Consider the following 17947-nt stretch of genomic DNA (forward strand, 5'->3'; position numbering starts at 1 on the left):
CTTCCCTCCCTCCCTCCTTCCTTTCTTTCCTCTTTTTCTCAGTATTAGGGCCACAACCCAGTCCCTCATTTACGCTAATGAGTGCTGTAACCACTCTCTCCAACCCAAATAATTACTTAGAAAAACTTGAAATACAGACAAAAATTTCAATATTATGTCAACATTATGTCATGTAAAGTGTCTTTTGAAACTGTATGGCTGGGCTGAAGAGATGGCTCAGTGATTAAGAGCATTAGCTGCTCTTGCAGACGACCTAGGCTCTGTTCCCACACAACAGTTCAAACTGTCTATACTCTAGCTCAGGGGGAATCCAACTTCTCTTCTGGCTACAACAGACACATGGTAATATGAATGTGTGTATTTTATTGGCTATCACATTTTTTAAAGATTTATTTTTTACATGCATGAGTGTTTTGCCAGCATGAATATCTGTGTATCACATCAGTGTCTGATGCCTGCTGAGACAGAAGAGGCTGCAGGGCGATGGTGGCATACACCTTGAATCCCAGCATTCAGGAGGCAGAGTCAGGCAGATCTCTGTGAGTTCAAGGCCAGCCTGGTCTACACAGCAAATTCCAAGACAAGTTCCAAAGCTACAGAGAAACTCTGTCTTGAAAAACAAAACAAAACAAAACAAAAAAGAGGGCAATGGGTCCCCTGCCAGAGTAAGAAATGTTTTTAACTGCTGAGCCGTCTCCAGCCTGTCTATCATGTTTTTAATATAGGAACTTTAAAAATACTCAAAAATAGCTTCTATCTTAACAAGCTAGTTCTTTAATCACACATACCACATGAAAACAAATTTACTAGCTTAGTATAACAAAATATGCAATCTTCAGCAATAAAGGTTACAAGCAAATGAATTTTATTTAAATTACATTTTATAATCAATACATAATTATTATCTAAATTATGTATAAAACGCTGCAGTAAGTGGTGATTCAGAAGAAACAAAGGAAAGTTTTGCATAATCAAAAATCAATCATTGGTTTAAGGGAGCACATCATAAAGACACTGCAGTAAGACCCCACTCCCTACCTGTTGATGCCTCAGCCTCCTCACACGTAAAAGAAACAAGAACGACATCTCCTCGGGTAGGTGATTCTGAGCATTGTCACTCAGAAACTATACATTTTATATCTGATATTATACACTATAAATTTTAACCATAATTATACCCATTTTTTATCAACTTGGTTTTACAGTTTCATCACAAAAACAAAGCTCTCCAGGTGGCACATGCCTGTAACCTCAGCACTTAAAAGGTTAAGGTGCAGGATGATGAATACAGAGACAGTCCACACAGGAAGACTTATTCTCAAACCATGAGACGGGCTGGTGAGAGGGCTCAGTAGGTAAAGGTGCCTGCCTCTACACTTGACAACTTGAGTTCCATCCCTGGGATGTTGGGGGAATTCATTCAGCCAATAGCCTTTTGGATGCCAGCCCAGGACTGAGATACTATAAGCATAGACAGGAATCGTGCCCACTACTTTTCTCTATTGGTTGGTGGTAGGAGTTTGGTTCACAGCTCCTAGCGCCCACAGAGCAGAGGAACACAAGGGCTTTCTTATTGTGAGTGTTCCCCAATAAACATTTGTCATCCTTTATTACGGACTCTCATGGACCTCCTTAATTATGCCTACACTGGGACCCATGAGGTAAAAGAAGAGAACTGACCCCCAGAAGTTGTCTCTCATCTCCACAAGCACACACGTGCCCCAACACAAAATGAATAAAAATGTAATAAAAATAAGAACAAACACAAAACAAACTTCCAATATCATATAGTTGTTTGTTTGCCAAAGCAACATGAGATTATTTGCGAAACAAACCATATTTAGTTAAATATAATGTATGAACATATAGCCTAAAATTTTATCACTAAAAAGAATATTAGAAGGCAGTGGTGCTGCACGCCTTTAATCTCAGCACTCGGGAGGCAGAGGTAGGTGGATCTCTGTGAGTGCAAGGCCAGCCTGGTCTACAGAGTGAGTTCCAGGACAGCCAGGGATACACAGAGAAACCCTGTCTCAAAAAACCAACAAACAAAAAATAGAGAGCTGAACCTAATGGTTTATGCCTGTAATTTTCAGGAGACAGAGGCAGAAATGCAAGGCTAGTCTGGGCTATATAGCAAATTTAAGGCCAGCCTCTCAAAAAAACCCAAAGCAAAGAATCCTAAAACACACATGCCCTTATAGAACACACATACACTTATATGCCCACCTCTGACAGCTCACTTCCCTTCTTTTGTTCCATCTCCTATATCTACTATTCTCTCCCAAGACACTGTTTTAAGATCCTATCAGTAAATATGTGCTTCTTAAACACTCTAAACACTGACAAAGCATGCTTCTGACTGCTGTGCATGCTCTCAGAGTCACACGCCTGCACTAGTCTTCTAAAGAGCATGTTCTTCATCTCGACAATATGCTATCAAATAAGAGCTGTAATTTCAAGCAAACATTTGCCTGTGATTGTGTTCCATGGTACAGTGTGAAAGCCTATGTTTCACAGAGAATCTAACAACACATGTTAAACTGTTTATTTAATTAAATATTTTTTTCTGGTAAGTGTCCAAATGGCAGTTCTTAGATTGCATCCATACTCTTGCAAATTGTTAAAGGTTTTACGCGGAAAGGGCAAATAACCATTGCATTGAAAATGATTAAGTTTAGCCACCCAGAAAAGAAAACTGGACAGGTGCAGCAGCACATGCCTTTAGTCCCAGCACTTGCAGGTAGGGAAGGCAGAGCTCTGAGTCTGAGGCAAGCCTGGTCTACAGAGTGAGTTCCAGGTGCAATCATTACCTAAATAGGTTTTTCTCGTCTTTACAGGGATCAAACTCGATACTGTGCTCCATGGCAGAGCTCTTGCCTAACAAGCACGAGGCCCTGAGTTTGATACCCTGGCACCAAATCATAATAATAATATTACATATGCAGACAAATTAAAGCCATCATTGTTATATATAAGCTTGTATGTCCCTGTATTTCCTACGCCATTTCTAGAAAGATAAAGCTCCTTTAAACCATGGCCTTTTTGTATTATCTTAAATTGTGGTGCCACTAGAACTCCCTTTGTAGACCAGGCTGGCCTTGAACTCACAGAATTCCGCCTGCCTCTGCCTCCCAAGAGCCACCACACCTGGCTTACAACACCACATTTTAAAGTCAACAAGAGAGGGCATTTTTGGAAAGACTTCCAAATCCGATAGACTACCAGATTATTTGTCTAAGAACATTAAGTCCCTCCAGTAGAGACTAAGAAACAAATGAGATTCTTCTAGAACACCCACGTTCCTCTCCTTTCCCAAAGCCACACCTATTTTCTGATCACAGCATCCTCTACACCAGCACTGTAGTCTCAGGGGTTGCTTCCTTCCTTCCCTTTAAAGAGATTGTTTTACTATCCTTATGTGCGTGCATGTGTACAAATGCACACATGCAGACGTTATAGGACAAACTTCAGCAGTTGGTTTCCTCCAGAAATGGAGCTCAGGTTGCCAAGCAAGGTTGCTGGGATTACAGATGTGTCAATACCTGACTGTAAAAATATGAAATTTTGAGGTATAAATTTAAAAGGGTGTATAACATGTATAAATTAAAGATTTAAATAAATTTAAGTGGCTTCATGACTCAGCATTGTTAAAAAAAAACCAATTCTCCACAAATAGGCATAGATTTAAGATAACTAAAAGTAAAATTTCATCAGGATTCGTGGTAGAAATAGCATGATTATTCTAAAATTCATACAGAAATGTAGAAGACCTAAAATTGCTTTCAAAAGGATGAACAAGGTTAGCAGCATTATGCCAATTCAATATTTATCAAAGAGACAGAGTAACCACATTAGACTGATACCAGTGTAACTAGACAATGGGTCAATGAAACACAATACAGCATTCAGAAATAGATCCAAATTTATAGGAAATTGACTTCCAACAAATGGACAAAAGTGATTTTCAGGACAAGTTCCAAAGCTACAGAGAAACCCTGGCTTAAAAAAAAAAAAACACACAACTAAAAGAAAGTTTCCATCTAGAGAAAGACAGAGAAGACATTTGGACAGAGGCCACGGTGTTCTGGTTATCAAGTGTCATACATACAGTGACCATAAGCAGATCTACTATAATATAGAACATCATACTGGAGCATAACACATTTCATCGGAAAGAAATGGTTTGCCTTGGGTAAAAACAAACAAGAAGGACTCTTCCCGTGAATCAGTGTTCTCATGCCTCAAGTACACTGACTGTGGCTCAATCCAGGTGGGAAAAAGAGTCAAAATAAATGGACATGCTATTTGACTCACGGTTCCATTGTCAATACAAATCAACTTTCATCAACTTTATGAACTGAAGTTCAATCTGAAGAATTCTTTGAGGCCAGATGTGATAGTACATGTTTTTAATCCCAACCCTCAGGAGGCAGAGATAGGTGGATCTGTAAATTCAAGGTCAGCCTAGTCTACAAAATAGGTTTCAGAATACTCAGGCTATATAGAGAGACCCTGTTTTGCTTTGTTTTGTTTTGTTTTAAATGCTTTGGGGGTAAAAAAAATCTGAGATTTCTCAGAAAAATAGGAAATCAATCTACCTCAAGACCCAGCAGTACTACTCTTGGGCATATAACCAAAAGAGGCACACTCACATCACAAGGACATTTGCTCAACTATGTTCCTAGCAGCATTATTTGTAATAGTCAGAACCTGGAAACAACCTAGATGGCACTCAACCAAAGAATGGATAAAGAAAACATGGTACATTTACACAATGGAATACTGCTCAGCTGTTTAAAACAAGGACATCTTTAAATTTGCAGGCAAATGGACGAATTAGAAAAAAACCATCCTAAGTGAGGTAACCCAGACCTAGAAAGACAAACATAGAATGTACTCACTCATAAGTAGATACCAGACATAGAGCAAAGGATAAGCAGCATATAGTCCACAACCCCAGAGAAGCCAGAACCGTCTTCCAGAAACAGATGGAAGCAGAAACAGAGATCCACAACTAACCACTGGACCAAGCTCCAGGCAAAGAGAGGGATGAGCGATAATACAAACAAAGGGATCAAGATCACTATGGGGAAATCCACAGAATCAGCCAACCCATGGAAGATCACTCCAGACTGACAACTGGGGAACCTGCATAGGACCGAACCAGGCACCCTGAATACAGGTAACAAGGGTGTGGCTTGGGCAGTATTTGGAACACTGGCAGTGAGACCAGTGTAATCTGCTGGCCTGGTTTGTCACCCAGGTACCCTGTCCCTTTAAGAGACACGCCCCATCATCCACTCCTAACCTCCCCCTTCTGCTAAGGCAAACTGATCTCTCTCTCTCTCTCTCTCTCTCTCTCTCTCTCTCTCTCTCTCTCTCTTTCTCTCTCTCTCTCTCTCTCTCTCTCTCTGTGTGTGTGTGTGTGTGTGTCTCTGCCCTTCTTCTGGAGAGACAGCTTCTGCCTCTCTCTCTTCTCCCCACCTTCTCCCTCCATGACTCACTAAATAACTCTATACCCAAACTCTCTCTGCATGGCTTATCAGTCTGTCTCCCACAGAGGCCTCAGGCCACCCACCAGGGAACCCGCCACCACCTCTCATGGGATCGGTCCCCCACCATCTCTTTATAAATAACAACCAGTCTCTAACCCTAACACATGAACTGACTTTGTGGAGCCCGTTCTCTATGGAGAGATGCCTTGCTCAGCCTCGGCATGGGGGGTGGAGGAGTTGGTCCTGCCTTAACAAGGTGATGGGACAGACTTAGTTGACTTCCCAGGGGAGGCCTTAACCTCTCTGAGGAGCAGATGGGGGGTGAGGTGGGAAAAAGGGGGGAGCAGGAGGAAAGGAGGGAGAGGGAACTGGGATTGGTATATAAGAAAGAAAGAAACAAATAAACAGACAAAGAAAGAAACAAAGAAAGGAAGAAACAAAGAAATAAAGAAGAAGAATTTAAGAAATCTGTTATAAACAAGCTTGATGTGGGACTCCCCTCTGTATGCTGTGAATATCACTGGTTAATAAAGAAGCTGCTTTTGGGCCTATTGCAGCGCAGAATAAGGCAAGGTGGGAATTCCAAGCAGAGAAGGAGAGAGTAGGCAGCATCAAAGAGTAGTCATGTAGCAACTGCAGGAGACAGACACTGGATTGCTGGACAGAATCTTGCCAGTAGACCACAACCTGGTGATGATGCACAGATGTAATAGAGATGTGTTGATTTAAGATGTAAGAGTTACCTAAAAATATGCGTAAGCTAATAGGCCAAGCAGTGATTTTGTGTGATTATTTTGGGTCTGGGCGGCCTGAAAACAAATAAGCAGCCTCCGCCAACACAAGCTTTTCTTTAAAACTCCAACATGAACCATCAAAAGATTTAGTAAGAAATTAAGATTAGCATTTGAAGCAGTTCTGGTAATAGTGCTAAGAATAGAATAAAGAACTGTAAGATCAGAAGGAAATGAAAACATTGTTAAAAAAAAAAGAAAAGAAAAACTGATAATTAAATCTGGGTAGTAAGCAAATATTCAGATGCGTGCCAAATAGTCTGCTATGTCCTGACTTCAGAACAAGAAGACAAACTCAAGAGTCTGACTGGGAGATGCTCAGTGGTTAAGAGCACTTGCCGATCCTGCAGAGGACCCGGATCCATACCTACATGACAGCTCAAACTGTTCTAACTCTGTTCCAGGGATTTGCTGTGTCCTCTGTGACCATAGTCACTAGGCACACAGAGTATACATCCATACACATAGGAAACACACTCACCTAAAATATAGTACATAAATGTTTAAAAACATAAGGCACATTTAATAAAAAAGAAATCATGACTGATTCAAATGGGGAGTTAACCTGGGTCTGGGGACACAATTCATTAATGCAGCTATGCAAGAGGCTGCACCAAGTTCAAGACCTGCCTAGGATGCAGTCAGTTCAAGGTCTGCCTATCTAGGAAACTTAGGGAGACCTGTCTCAAAAACAGAAACAAACTTACAAGGGCTGGGGATACAACTTACTGGTAAAGCACTTGCTTAGCATGTTCCTGGTCCTGGGGTCCATGGCCAGGATTGGGAAAAGAAAAATATAGGAGGTAAAGAAACAAGAAATAATCTGGAAATAACCTAGTAATGATACACGAAAATGATTTAAACTTAGAATACAGTTCTGGAGAGAGGCTCAACAATTAAGAGCACTGTTAACTCTTCCAGAAGATGTTGATTCATTCCCAGCACCCATATAACTGCTCAGAACCATCTGTAAGTCCAGTTCCAGGAGATCTGGTGATCTCCTCTGGCTTCCATGGCACACACATGGTTCACAGACAGACATGTAAGCAAAACACTCATATACATAAAATAAATGCATCTTAACAAAAATAAAAAACAACAGAACACAATCATAATGCCTCATCTCCAATAAGATAAGCACTGACCAGAGCACATCTATGCTGAAGAAGGGCAATGGAGAAAATGCAACGAATTGCAACTATATTTCTTGAGCACCTGTCCCAGATGATTTACTAGATATATATAGAAAATTAGAATCATCCTTAAATGCCAATAAAAAATCTTAATTGCCAAGATACTTCAATGAATTTCAAAAGTGACTAAAAGTTTGGCAATTTTTCTGTGAGATACGGATTCCTAACTGCCTCCATGGAGTCAAGATGGGCAAGGATGGTGAATGGGCCAGGCCATTGTATCAGAACTGCTGAGGAGCAAACAGACACAAGCTTACTAACTGCTGATTACCCCGAGGACAGCTATATAACTAGTTGGACAATTTCACGAAGGTTTCTTTTTTCGTCTTTTGTTTGGACCTGATGTGTCCATGTGTGTCTGTGTGTGTACACTGCCCAGGTCAGCCCTCAACTCCAGATTCTGCAATCCTTTTATTTGGACCTGACGTGTCTGTGTGTGTACACTGCCCAGGTCAGCCTCCAACTCCAGACTGCTACCCTTCCGTCTGAGTATCCCAGATAGCTGGAACTATGTGCAGGTGGCACAGCCCCACTGACAGCGAGTCTTCAAAAGAGACACAGAAGGCAAGAACAGAGTGGCGAAAAGGCTGCAAAACTGCAAATTGATTCCATTTCCACAGTCAGAACTCCTGGTTTAAATGATAAAGATCACAATTAATATTAAACACAAAATAAACTCTTACGGCCTTCAATGAAGAATGAGAAGTTATCGAAACATTTCGATGATTAAGAGTCTTCAGACCTCAGTAATCCTATTAGACTATGAAGCCATACCCAGTAAAGCATCAAATGCCAGCTGCTGTTGCAAAATAGCTGGCTGCACACCATAAAACTCCCTTGTGCAACATCAGAAAAGGACAATTACAACTTTCTTAGTTGCCAAACCTTGTAAATTTAAAAAAAAAAAGACATTGTAAATAAGGATTTACATAACTTGTAGCTACCTACTTTCAAAAACTGAAATTTCTTTATGTGGGGCACAGTACGTGCTTCGAGAAAGGAAACCAGAACTGGGGAACAGAAGTATTACCTGGGCAGGAAATTCAGACAAAGGGTCCCTATTCCTGGTGAAAGCCAGCAGCCAGCTGCCAGGGCTTCTTAGCCTCTTCTGGTACTCACTTAGGTGAGTGTGCAATTCACAGCGCACCAATCTCCACCACAGCCAGCAGCGGATGCTGTAGGGAATGGGGACACAGGGGACACAGAAGGGGGCAAGTTTAAGGGAAGGAAGAGGAGAGGAGTGAAATATTCAGCTGTGATGTGCTCACAAAACACAGTTGTATCTCATACCAAAGTACTTTACAGTCAGACACTGCTTACATTTGAATACACCTTAACCCCTTAGGAATTCCTTAGCCTCTGGACCACTGCCATTACTCTACTACGTTATATTCTTTATTTATTTTTTATTTTATTTTATTTTAATTTTTGAGACAGGGTTTCTCTGTGTAACAGTCCTGGCTGTCCTGGAACTCGATTTTTAGGCCAGGCTGGCCTCAAACAAAATCACAGAGATCCACCTGCCTCTGCCTCCCAAGTGCTGGGATTAATGGTATGTACCACCACACCAAGTCTACGTCAATTTTTAACCACTTTTATTTGTTTATTTGGTTGGTTGGTTGGTTGGTTTTTTGAGACAGGGTTTCTCTGTGTAACTTTGGAGCCTGTCCTGGAACTGGCCCTGTAGACAGGCTGGCCTCTAGTCTATGTAATAAAAACGAGAGAGTTGTGTAACGTAAAGGATATACAAAGGCTGAACTTAACATTAAATAAATAAATTCAGACATTCAAAAAGGCAAGCAACCTACAAATACAAATTACCACATCAGTTTAACTGCCCAAATCAAAGAAAACTGTATTTTCATTTCTGAGAATACTGAAGCATAACGTTACCTGTGAAAAATAATCCTGTCTAGCGTGGTGGCTCACATCCTTACTGGCAGTACTCAGGAGGCAAAGGCAGGTGAACTGCTTGCTATTTGTGCTCAAGACCAGTCTGGACTAGCTACAAAGTGAGTTCCAGGACAGCCTAAGGCATGGTACTAGACCCTGCCACTAAAGTGAAAAAGAAAGAAGAAAGGAAGGGAGAGGGGGAAGAGCAGGAAAAGAAGAGAAATAACTTACAAACCAGAGCATGTCCCAGTAATGAACTGTGTCTGGATACACAAGTGTATTACAGAGTCTGGAGCAATGCACCAGCAGTTAGAAGCTGACTTTAAAGGCAGTAGCTGCTCTTCCAGAAGACCCAGGTTCGATTCCCATCACCTACTTAGTTAGCTGTTCACAAGTGTCTGTAACTCCAGTTCCAGGGAATCTGACACCCTCTTCTGGCCTCCAGGAACACTTCAGATATGTGGTGCATAGACATACATGCAGGCAAACACTCATAAAAATAAATAGAATCTCAAAACATTAAAAAATTAAGTTAGAGAACCAATGTATTATCCAAAAAATTTAATCTAAATTCTTTGAATGTCAAATTTTTAAATCTACCAAAAAGATATATTAAGAACAAACAATTTATAACCTATGTGTACAGTAAGGAGACAGCTTGTTGATCCCCAGCTGCCCAGCCTCCTAAAATAACCACACAGAAGCTGTATTAATTAAATCACTGCTTGGCCTATTAGCTCTAATTTCTTATCGGCTAGCTCTTACATATTAATTTAACCCATTTCTATTAATCTGTGTATCACCACGTGGCTGTGGCTTACCAGGTAAAGTTCCGTCCAGCATCTGTCTCTGGCAGGGCTTCTTGGCTTCTCCTGACTCTCCCCTCTTCCTCCCAGGATTCAGTTTAGTTTTCCCCACCCACCTCTGTTCTGCCCTGCTACAGGTCCAAGCAGTTTCTTTATTCACTAATGGTAATAACAGCACACAGAGGGGACTCCCACATCATATGTGCTTTATGGAGGTCAAAGGAGTCTAACTTTTAAAAATTTAACTAGTTTAACTTTCTGGTGTGTGTTGCCTGCATGTATGGGCAACACATGACTGTCTTGTGCCAACAGAGACCAGAAGAGGGCACCAGACCCAGTCAAACTGGACTTAAGGATAGTGGAGGACCACTGTGGGCACTAGGAACCGAAAGGAGGGCCTCCGCATGAACAGCAGGTGCTCTTAGCTGCTGAGCTGCCACCCCCTTGTATGAATTCCTTTCTCCAGGCTATTAAATGTGTTTCTGGACAACTTGTACATACCATTTCTTCCACAGACGCTACAGAAGCAAGAGGAACAACAGAATCACAGTCACTGGCTTTGAACATCAGGGTATTCTGTCCATAACAAGAATGCAAACTGCAGAATTAACAACGACAACAACAAAAGACGGTGTGTGTGTGGGTGTGTGTGTGTGTGAGAGAGAGAGAGAGAGAGAGAGAGAGAGAGAGAGAGAGAGAGAGAGACCAAGTAAGTCTGAAAATGCACATCAGTAAAGACTAGGTTCATTCAAACTGCCCACAGGAAATGTCCCTGTAAAATGAAACCTGAGCAAAGATGATCTTTCCTAAAGGGATGTAGGCAACCTAGTTTCCAAAACATGCCAATTTGAAGCCTTACCAATTCATCCTGTAAAATCATCTCTTCATAAACCAAAAGATAACCACACAAGAACACTTCCATTGTTCTTGCCAGGCTAATTGGCTGCACAGTCTAACACAAGTCATACATTGAAAAAGGCATGGAGGCATCTCCATCCCATATGAACACTTATTCAAATCAACATATTTGAAAACAATCTCTGATAGCCTGCTTCCCTATCGTAGGCACACACTGTCAGGCTCCAGCCTTGATACGTTTGTACATTCCAGGGTAGGGGTGTGTGGATTAGAAATGTTAGGCAAGAAACAGAGATATGAAAGAAACACAGAGATACAGGATAGAACTGGGAGGGCTACCCAGTGAATGCTGAATACTGAATATACCCGCATTTATTTTCCATATGCTTATATACCCTAATCCAAAAATGAGGGAAGAAGGCAAAAGACTGCTTTATCATGACACAAAGGACAAACAGAACAGTTACTTGCTTCAATACTTGAGACATTAAATCACTATTTCCTGAGTTAAGCATTCTGTTGATTTAGGCAGGACATGCAGTAACTAAACCTTAGACCAAGTATCCTGTAGGTTTAAGCCACTGGTTTAAACTTCCTGTCTTAAACATGAAAGAGTAGGAATAGGCTTGAATTCTCTGACTTTCGGTCAACGAGGAGCAGATACACCTCTATGGGCCATCTTAATATCCAAGTTGCCAAGTAACCACACCCTAGGTGAGGACACCTTGTTTATAGCCACTCAAGTCAGACCTCTTGTCAATAACTTTGAAAGTACAAGAGTAGGCTTAAGCTCTCTGACCTTCAGTCAAGGTGGAGCAGGCCCACTTCTGTGGCCCCCGCACTCCCCCAGCAGTATCTCCAAGTTAGTTAATGAGAATTCCATCTGTCAGTGCATCCTTTACTGCTCTCCCTTCTTAGGCAGTATCTTATCTGTCAGACAATGCTGGCTCTGCTTCCAAAGTACAGCCGAAAACTGACTCTCGGCAACTCCAAGGCATCTATCTACCTTGCTAATATTTTTTTAACCTAAATAGTTAACCCTCTTCATTGGCTTATTATGTCTTCTCTTGTCCTGTTTCTCACACGGCTGCCAAGGTGACCCTTGGCTGCAAACGTGCCACTGGTTTTCAACCTCACTTCAGGGTGAAAGCCAGTCATTACCAGTTCCCACTCTGATACTGGATATAAAGAAACTTTGCCCAGTAATTATGAAATAAAACCTGAAACTAGCCGAAGAAGACTCGATGAAGAGCACTGGCTGCTCTTCCAGAGGAGCTGGGTATGAGGACCTATACTGTCTACCTAGTCAATGCTGGCCTCTAACCCACAATGTAGCAAAGAATGACCTTGAACTTCCTGAGTTTCCTTCTCCACAGCACGCATCTACGATTATAGGCATGTGCCACCACGCCTCCCCATTTCTAACAGAGCCTAGACAGAACTCCGGACTCTGTGCCCAGTAGCCCAGCATTCTATATCCAGAGTCGGAGATCCTACATCTTTTGTATCTGTCCTTCGACATGATCTGGACTTGGTTGTTGTTGAGTGGGGATCAAACCCAGGGCTTTGAGCAGGTCAAACAAGTGCCTCATCAGTGAGGCACGTGATCCCCAGCCTTGGCCTCTAGTTCACCTCACTGGAGGCCCAACACGTTTCAAAATGACATGTGAGCAACCGCCTTGGCAGCTGTTTGCATTTGCCCCAGCCACCTCTTCCTTCCGGGAGTCCTGTCAAATACATCCCAGCTGACCAGCACACCCAAGACCAACTAGAAACCCCTCCCTCTCTTCCAGCCTTTCCATTATTTCTTACAATAGCACTTAACACACTGTTACATGTTTCACTAATTACTGTTTATTAAAATGTCAACACCATGATTGTGGGGATTTTTATCTACCTTTCTTATTGCTATAGTCTCAGTACTAGAGAGCAGTATTTCATGTAAAGCAGGCACTCAGTAATTTATTTGTTAAAAAAATTAGTATGACTATTATCAACATACATATCACTAGGGATTACATTAAAATGTAATTTAAAAACAAATGCATAAATAGACAAAATTACTTTTAAGTAACCTCAAATCTTATAAAAGTAAATTCATTTGTCCAAAAAGTAAATCAGTTTTCTCTCAGTTGCCTGCTCTAAGTCAGCCAACTCCCACAAATTTCACACCGCAGCACAGTTTAGAAACAGGCTAAAAACCCTACTTACGATTCCTTGACCAGAATATAACCCATTAAAATCCTCCTTGCATCCGTAATGCTCAACATGTGGTAAATGTAAGTGCTCAGGACCTTGGACACATACTGTCCCACAGGTTAGGAACCTTTATCACAGAAGGGAAGCCTGTGGGCCAGAGGTCAAGACCCACGTCTGAATTCTCAGCACGTGGGAACTGCAGGTGGGAAGCCAAGAGGCCCAAGCTAGAGCTGATGAGGTGGCTCAGTGAGTAGGGATGTTTGCCACCTAACCTGCTGACCTAAGTGACCTCCCGGGACCGACTCCCACGGGCTTCTGCTAACTTCACACACGCACACATGGCATGCACGGACCTCACACACACAATAAACAAAAATGTTCAGAGTTCCAGGCAAGGCTGTGCTATCTAGCAAGACCTTGCCTCAAAATAAAACAACAACAACAACAAAAGTCTATGAAAACTTAGTCTTTGAATAGTGATATAATTAACTCAGAAAGTAATTTCAACTGGGCACTGGTGGCGCACACCTTTAATCCCAGCACTCGGGAGACACAGACAAGCGGGGTTCTGTGAGTTCGAGGCTAGCCTGGTCTACAAAGAGAGTTCCAGGACAGTCAGAGCTGTTACACAGAGAAACTCTGTCTCGGAGAACAAAAAACAACAAAGAGAAAGTAACTTTGTTTACATATTTATATGAGAGTACACATATGTGCACATATGTGGAGGTCAGAGGGTGATACCTGATGTCTTCCTCAATCACTCTCCACCTTATCCTTTTTATCTTTTGAGAAAGAGGGTCTCACTGGACCTGGAGCTCACCAATTCAGCTCTAGGAGCTGCCTGTCTCGACCTTCCCAGCCCTGGGATTACAAAACTTGTTGCCCCTTCAGGTTTGTATTTGGGTGCTGGGATCCAAACTCAGGTCCTCGTGGCTGTGCAGCAGGCACTTCACTCACAAGCCATGTCCCCTGCCTGTAGTCACCCCAGAAAGTGCCCTTTCCCCTTAGCTAACAAAACATCCTACACCGAGACATAGAGGGCTCCCCTCCTTTTATCCTTGTAGTTGACCTGGACCCTTTCCAAACCTGGTTCTGCAAACACAGAGTAACAGACAGATACTAGGTTCTGAAGGACTTTAGCATCCTTTCAATACATCGCTGTACAACCTAAGTTACCCCAAGTCCGTGTACGGATGTTGTATTTCTACTTAAGATCCTGTTCCTGGACCAAGACTCTACAAGCAACACTTTTTTTTTTTACTAACTACAACCTCTATTAGCCAGAATTTCTTATTAGCAGTCATCCAGCCCCAGGTAGGAAGTTCAATTTCCTTAACATATCAAATGAAGCCCGTGAAAATCTAATTCAGTTAAGCCTATTACTGACATCAAAATGAGTAGCAATCTTGACTCCAAATAATTCTCTCCATAACCAGATCTTTGCTGTCAGTGGTGGTTTGAATGAGAATGGCCCCTACAGGTTCATATATCTGAATGCTTGATCCTCCGGTTTTGGAACTATTTGGGAAGGATTAAGAAGTGTGGCCAGTCTTATTGGACGGGTGAGTCACTGAGGGTAGGCTTTATAAATAACAAAAGTCCTTGTTATTTATTGCCAGCTAGTTTCCTCTCTGCCTCCTACTTATGGGTAAGGATATAAGCGCTCAGTCAGATCTCCAGTGTTGTGTCTGAGTGCCTGCTGCCATGCTCCCCACTGGGACGGTTATCAACACATCCTATGCAAATGTGAGCCCCCAATTCAATGATTTCTTGTATAAGATGCCTTGTTCATAAAGTCTCCTCACAGAAACAGAAAGATAACTAAGAACTGTTCAATACTTTGTCATAGCTAGAACTGGGCCAGAAAGATTTTTCTCTCCCAAGAATTTAAAACTTAGCAGGAAAGATCAGAGAGTAAGCGTCCTAAGAAACTGGTCAGTCCTCCAAGGCTGCAAATTTCAGCCAGGAACAGTTGTAGCCCTCAGGAACCTTTGGAAATTCCTAGAAACATTAAACACCCACACCCACACTGTGTGGAAGTGTCTGGTCTCAGACCTGAAGCTGACAGATCTTGCTCTAAGATAAAGGCCCAGGGCATCTCTCAGGGAGAATCAAGGAGCCTCACTGACTTCCGCCTGTCTCAGGGTTTGTGGTCAGATCTTCTGATGAATCTGTGACCCACTCAGCAGCCTCAACTAAATTTCCCTTTTTACATAAATAGCCACATTTCTGTTGTTTGCAGACAAAATAACCTTAGCTAGCCAAGTTATCTAGCTCGATCATTTGATACACCGCTACATGTTCTAAACCAGTTTCTCTGCTTTTCAGCTGCTGACATTGGCCCCAATGAGTTTTTAATTTTAGAGGCCTGTGCTGGGCATGATAGTGTCTAGCTTCTCTACCGACCAGATGCCAATAGAACCACCTTTCAAGTCATAATAATCAAAAACACTGTCAAATGTCTCCCTGAGGAACAGAGTGCCGGTGACAGATAATCACTGCTTCAAACAAGATAAAGGCTCCACCTAGACGAGGTGTAGTTTGCCAGGAGAACCATCTCCAGACAAACCCGTGCAGAATATACTGTCCTGGGGCTAAGGGCACACAGGGAGCATTTGTACCTGGAGTTTTCTTATCACTTTTCAGGTTCCAGCTTAATTAATTCAATGTGTATCTTTTGTCCCTGCTTGTAGACCTACACATCTGGACACAGAGAGGCACAGAGGAACAAATCCAAAGGTCTAAAGGTAAAATGGAAGGCAGTTCCTGCTCTAGCTTCCTTTCCTGTGTGTGTTTGGACTTTTTAAAGAACTTCCTAATTTCTTACTGGGGGAAAAAAGAAAAAAGATTCCCCTGTAACTACCTTCAACACATACACTGTTCTGGTTTAAAATAGCTCAGTAATTTCTCCTTGAAAGGCTTTTCCTGTTTCATTTCTCTTAAAGACACAGAACTTTTAACCTCTTCCTCTCTCTCATCACACTCCCCGTAGTTCAGATCAGTCAAGTACACAAACTTTTCATTAACGCAAGAGGCACTCAGAAAACAAATATTAGGCAAGAAATGGAGATACAGACTTAAAAGTACTCAAGCCAGTCTGTAGCATCACCCTCTTATAAAACAACTCCTTGTGCACACTTTTCCAACAAGCCAGCTTCAAAAGTACTGCCCAGTCTCCACCATTGCTAGTTTCAGTCTTTAAATATGAAGGTTCATTCAGAATAAGCATTCTAGCTTTCTAGACCATAAGTGCTCAACCTGTGGGTCACAACACCTTTGGGGTCAAATACATTTTTTGCAGGAGTGGCAAACCAGATATCCTGCATATCAGAATATTTACACTACGCCTCATAACACCAGCAAAATTACAGTTAAGAAGTAGCAATGAAAATAACTTTATGGCTGGAGGTCACCATGTGGACCTGTATTAAAGGGTTGCAGTGTTAGGAAGGTTGAGAACCACTGGTCTAGAGAGACTTCTTCCTTCCTGCAAGCATCCCTACAAAAGAGCCTATAAGCACTTGTACATTTTTCTAATTCTTCCTTTCTATGACAGGACAGCTACCAACCTCACTCCCTCAATGTATTTCAGTATTCCAGGCTGGCCTCAAACTCAGTATATGCTAAGGATGACCTTGGGTTCTGAGGATGCCCTTGAATTGATAACCTTCACCTCCTAAGTGCTGAAGTTATAGGAATTTGTAAACACAGCCAGTTTATAAAACATTGGGGATTGAATCCAGTGCTTCTGGCATGATACGCAGGCACTCTGCCAGCTTGGTAAACTGATTACCATCTCCAGAACCCACATGGTGGTAGATGAGAACCAACTTCTTCAAGTTGTCTCAGACTTCTGTACATTGGCTGGATCAGGCACATATGTGCACACTTGGACACACACAGCAAGTGAGTGTAAAAATAAAATAACAATCTTTAAAAAAAAACTGCAAATGATTTCTCCATCAAAGAAGAAAGAAAACACCAGTGTTCTGGGAACTTTCTGATTTGAAAAGAAATGCTCGTTACTATTTACCACACAGGCATAAGAAATCACGAAGATTCTAGGTAATTCTAAGTACTTAACTCTAAGTATGTGGGTTCTATCTATGGGATAAAGTAAGCCATTATACTTCTGCTCTTACTCTTAAGAGTTCTTCCCAAATGGACTCGTACAAGAGAATTAAAGGATAAAATGCCCTAAGGCACTTATCGATTGAATTAAATTTTCCTCTAGGCACACAGTGGTACAATACCATCATCCTTGGAAAAGAAATAGGCAATCGAATCATTGTCCATGGATCTGAATTTTCTTACAGAACTAGGGCTAAGAAAGGGAACAGTGTATTTCATATGAATCCGACTTACTTAAGTAATAGACAATATTTTAAAGAAATAAAACTTTCTTCCAAAATAAGACGGCTCAGTATTGCACTGTCTATGAAAAAAAAATCCAACAGGGCGTGGGAGCACAGACCTCAGGAAATACTCAGGAAGTTAAGGCAGGATGACGCTGAGCTTGAGGTTAGCCGGGGATTTGTCATGAGTTATGGGACAGCCTGAGCTACATAACCTGTTTCAAATACACACACACACACTTTCCAATTAGTGACATTAAGAACCAAATACATGGTCACAAACTTTGCTATAGTTCAATACTTTATGCATATATATACTATATGTATTAAATTTTATCCAGCCTAATGTCAGGG

At 41.7% G+C, this 17947-nt stretch overlaps 1 protein-coding gene across 2 annotated transcripts in view; it reads right to left on the reverse strand.

Moving 5' to 3' along the window:
- The window catches only part of Bltp3b (bridge-like lipid transfer protein family member 3B), a 71123-nt gene that overhangs the window by 51959 nt on the left and 1217 nt on the right, over window positions 1-17947 (reverse strand). Inside the window, exon 2 of one of the 2 annotated variants that reach the window (XM_048418703.3) lies at window positions 8513-8657. The exons of the other annotated variant lie outside the window; for it this stretch is intronic. The gene's annotated coding sequence lies outside the window, so the exon portion shown is untranslated. The remainder of the gene's footprint in view (window positions 1-8512; window positions 8658-17947) is intronic. 2 annotated transcript variants of the gene reach the window in all.

The sequence above is a fragment of the Myodes glareolus genome, chromosome 26, assembly GCF_982192425.1.
Source record: "Myodes glareolus chromosome 26, mMyoGla1.1, whole genome shotgun sequence".
NCBI classification, from domain to species: domain Eukaryota; kingdom Metazoa; phylum Chordata; class Mammalia; order Rodentia; family Cricetidae; genus Myodes; species Myodes glareolus.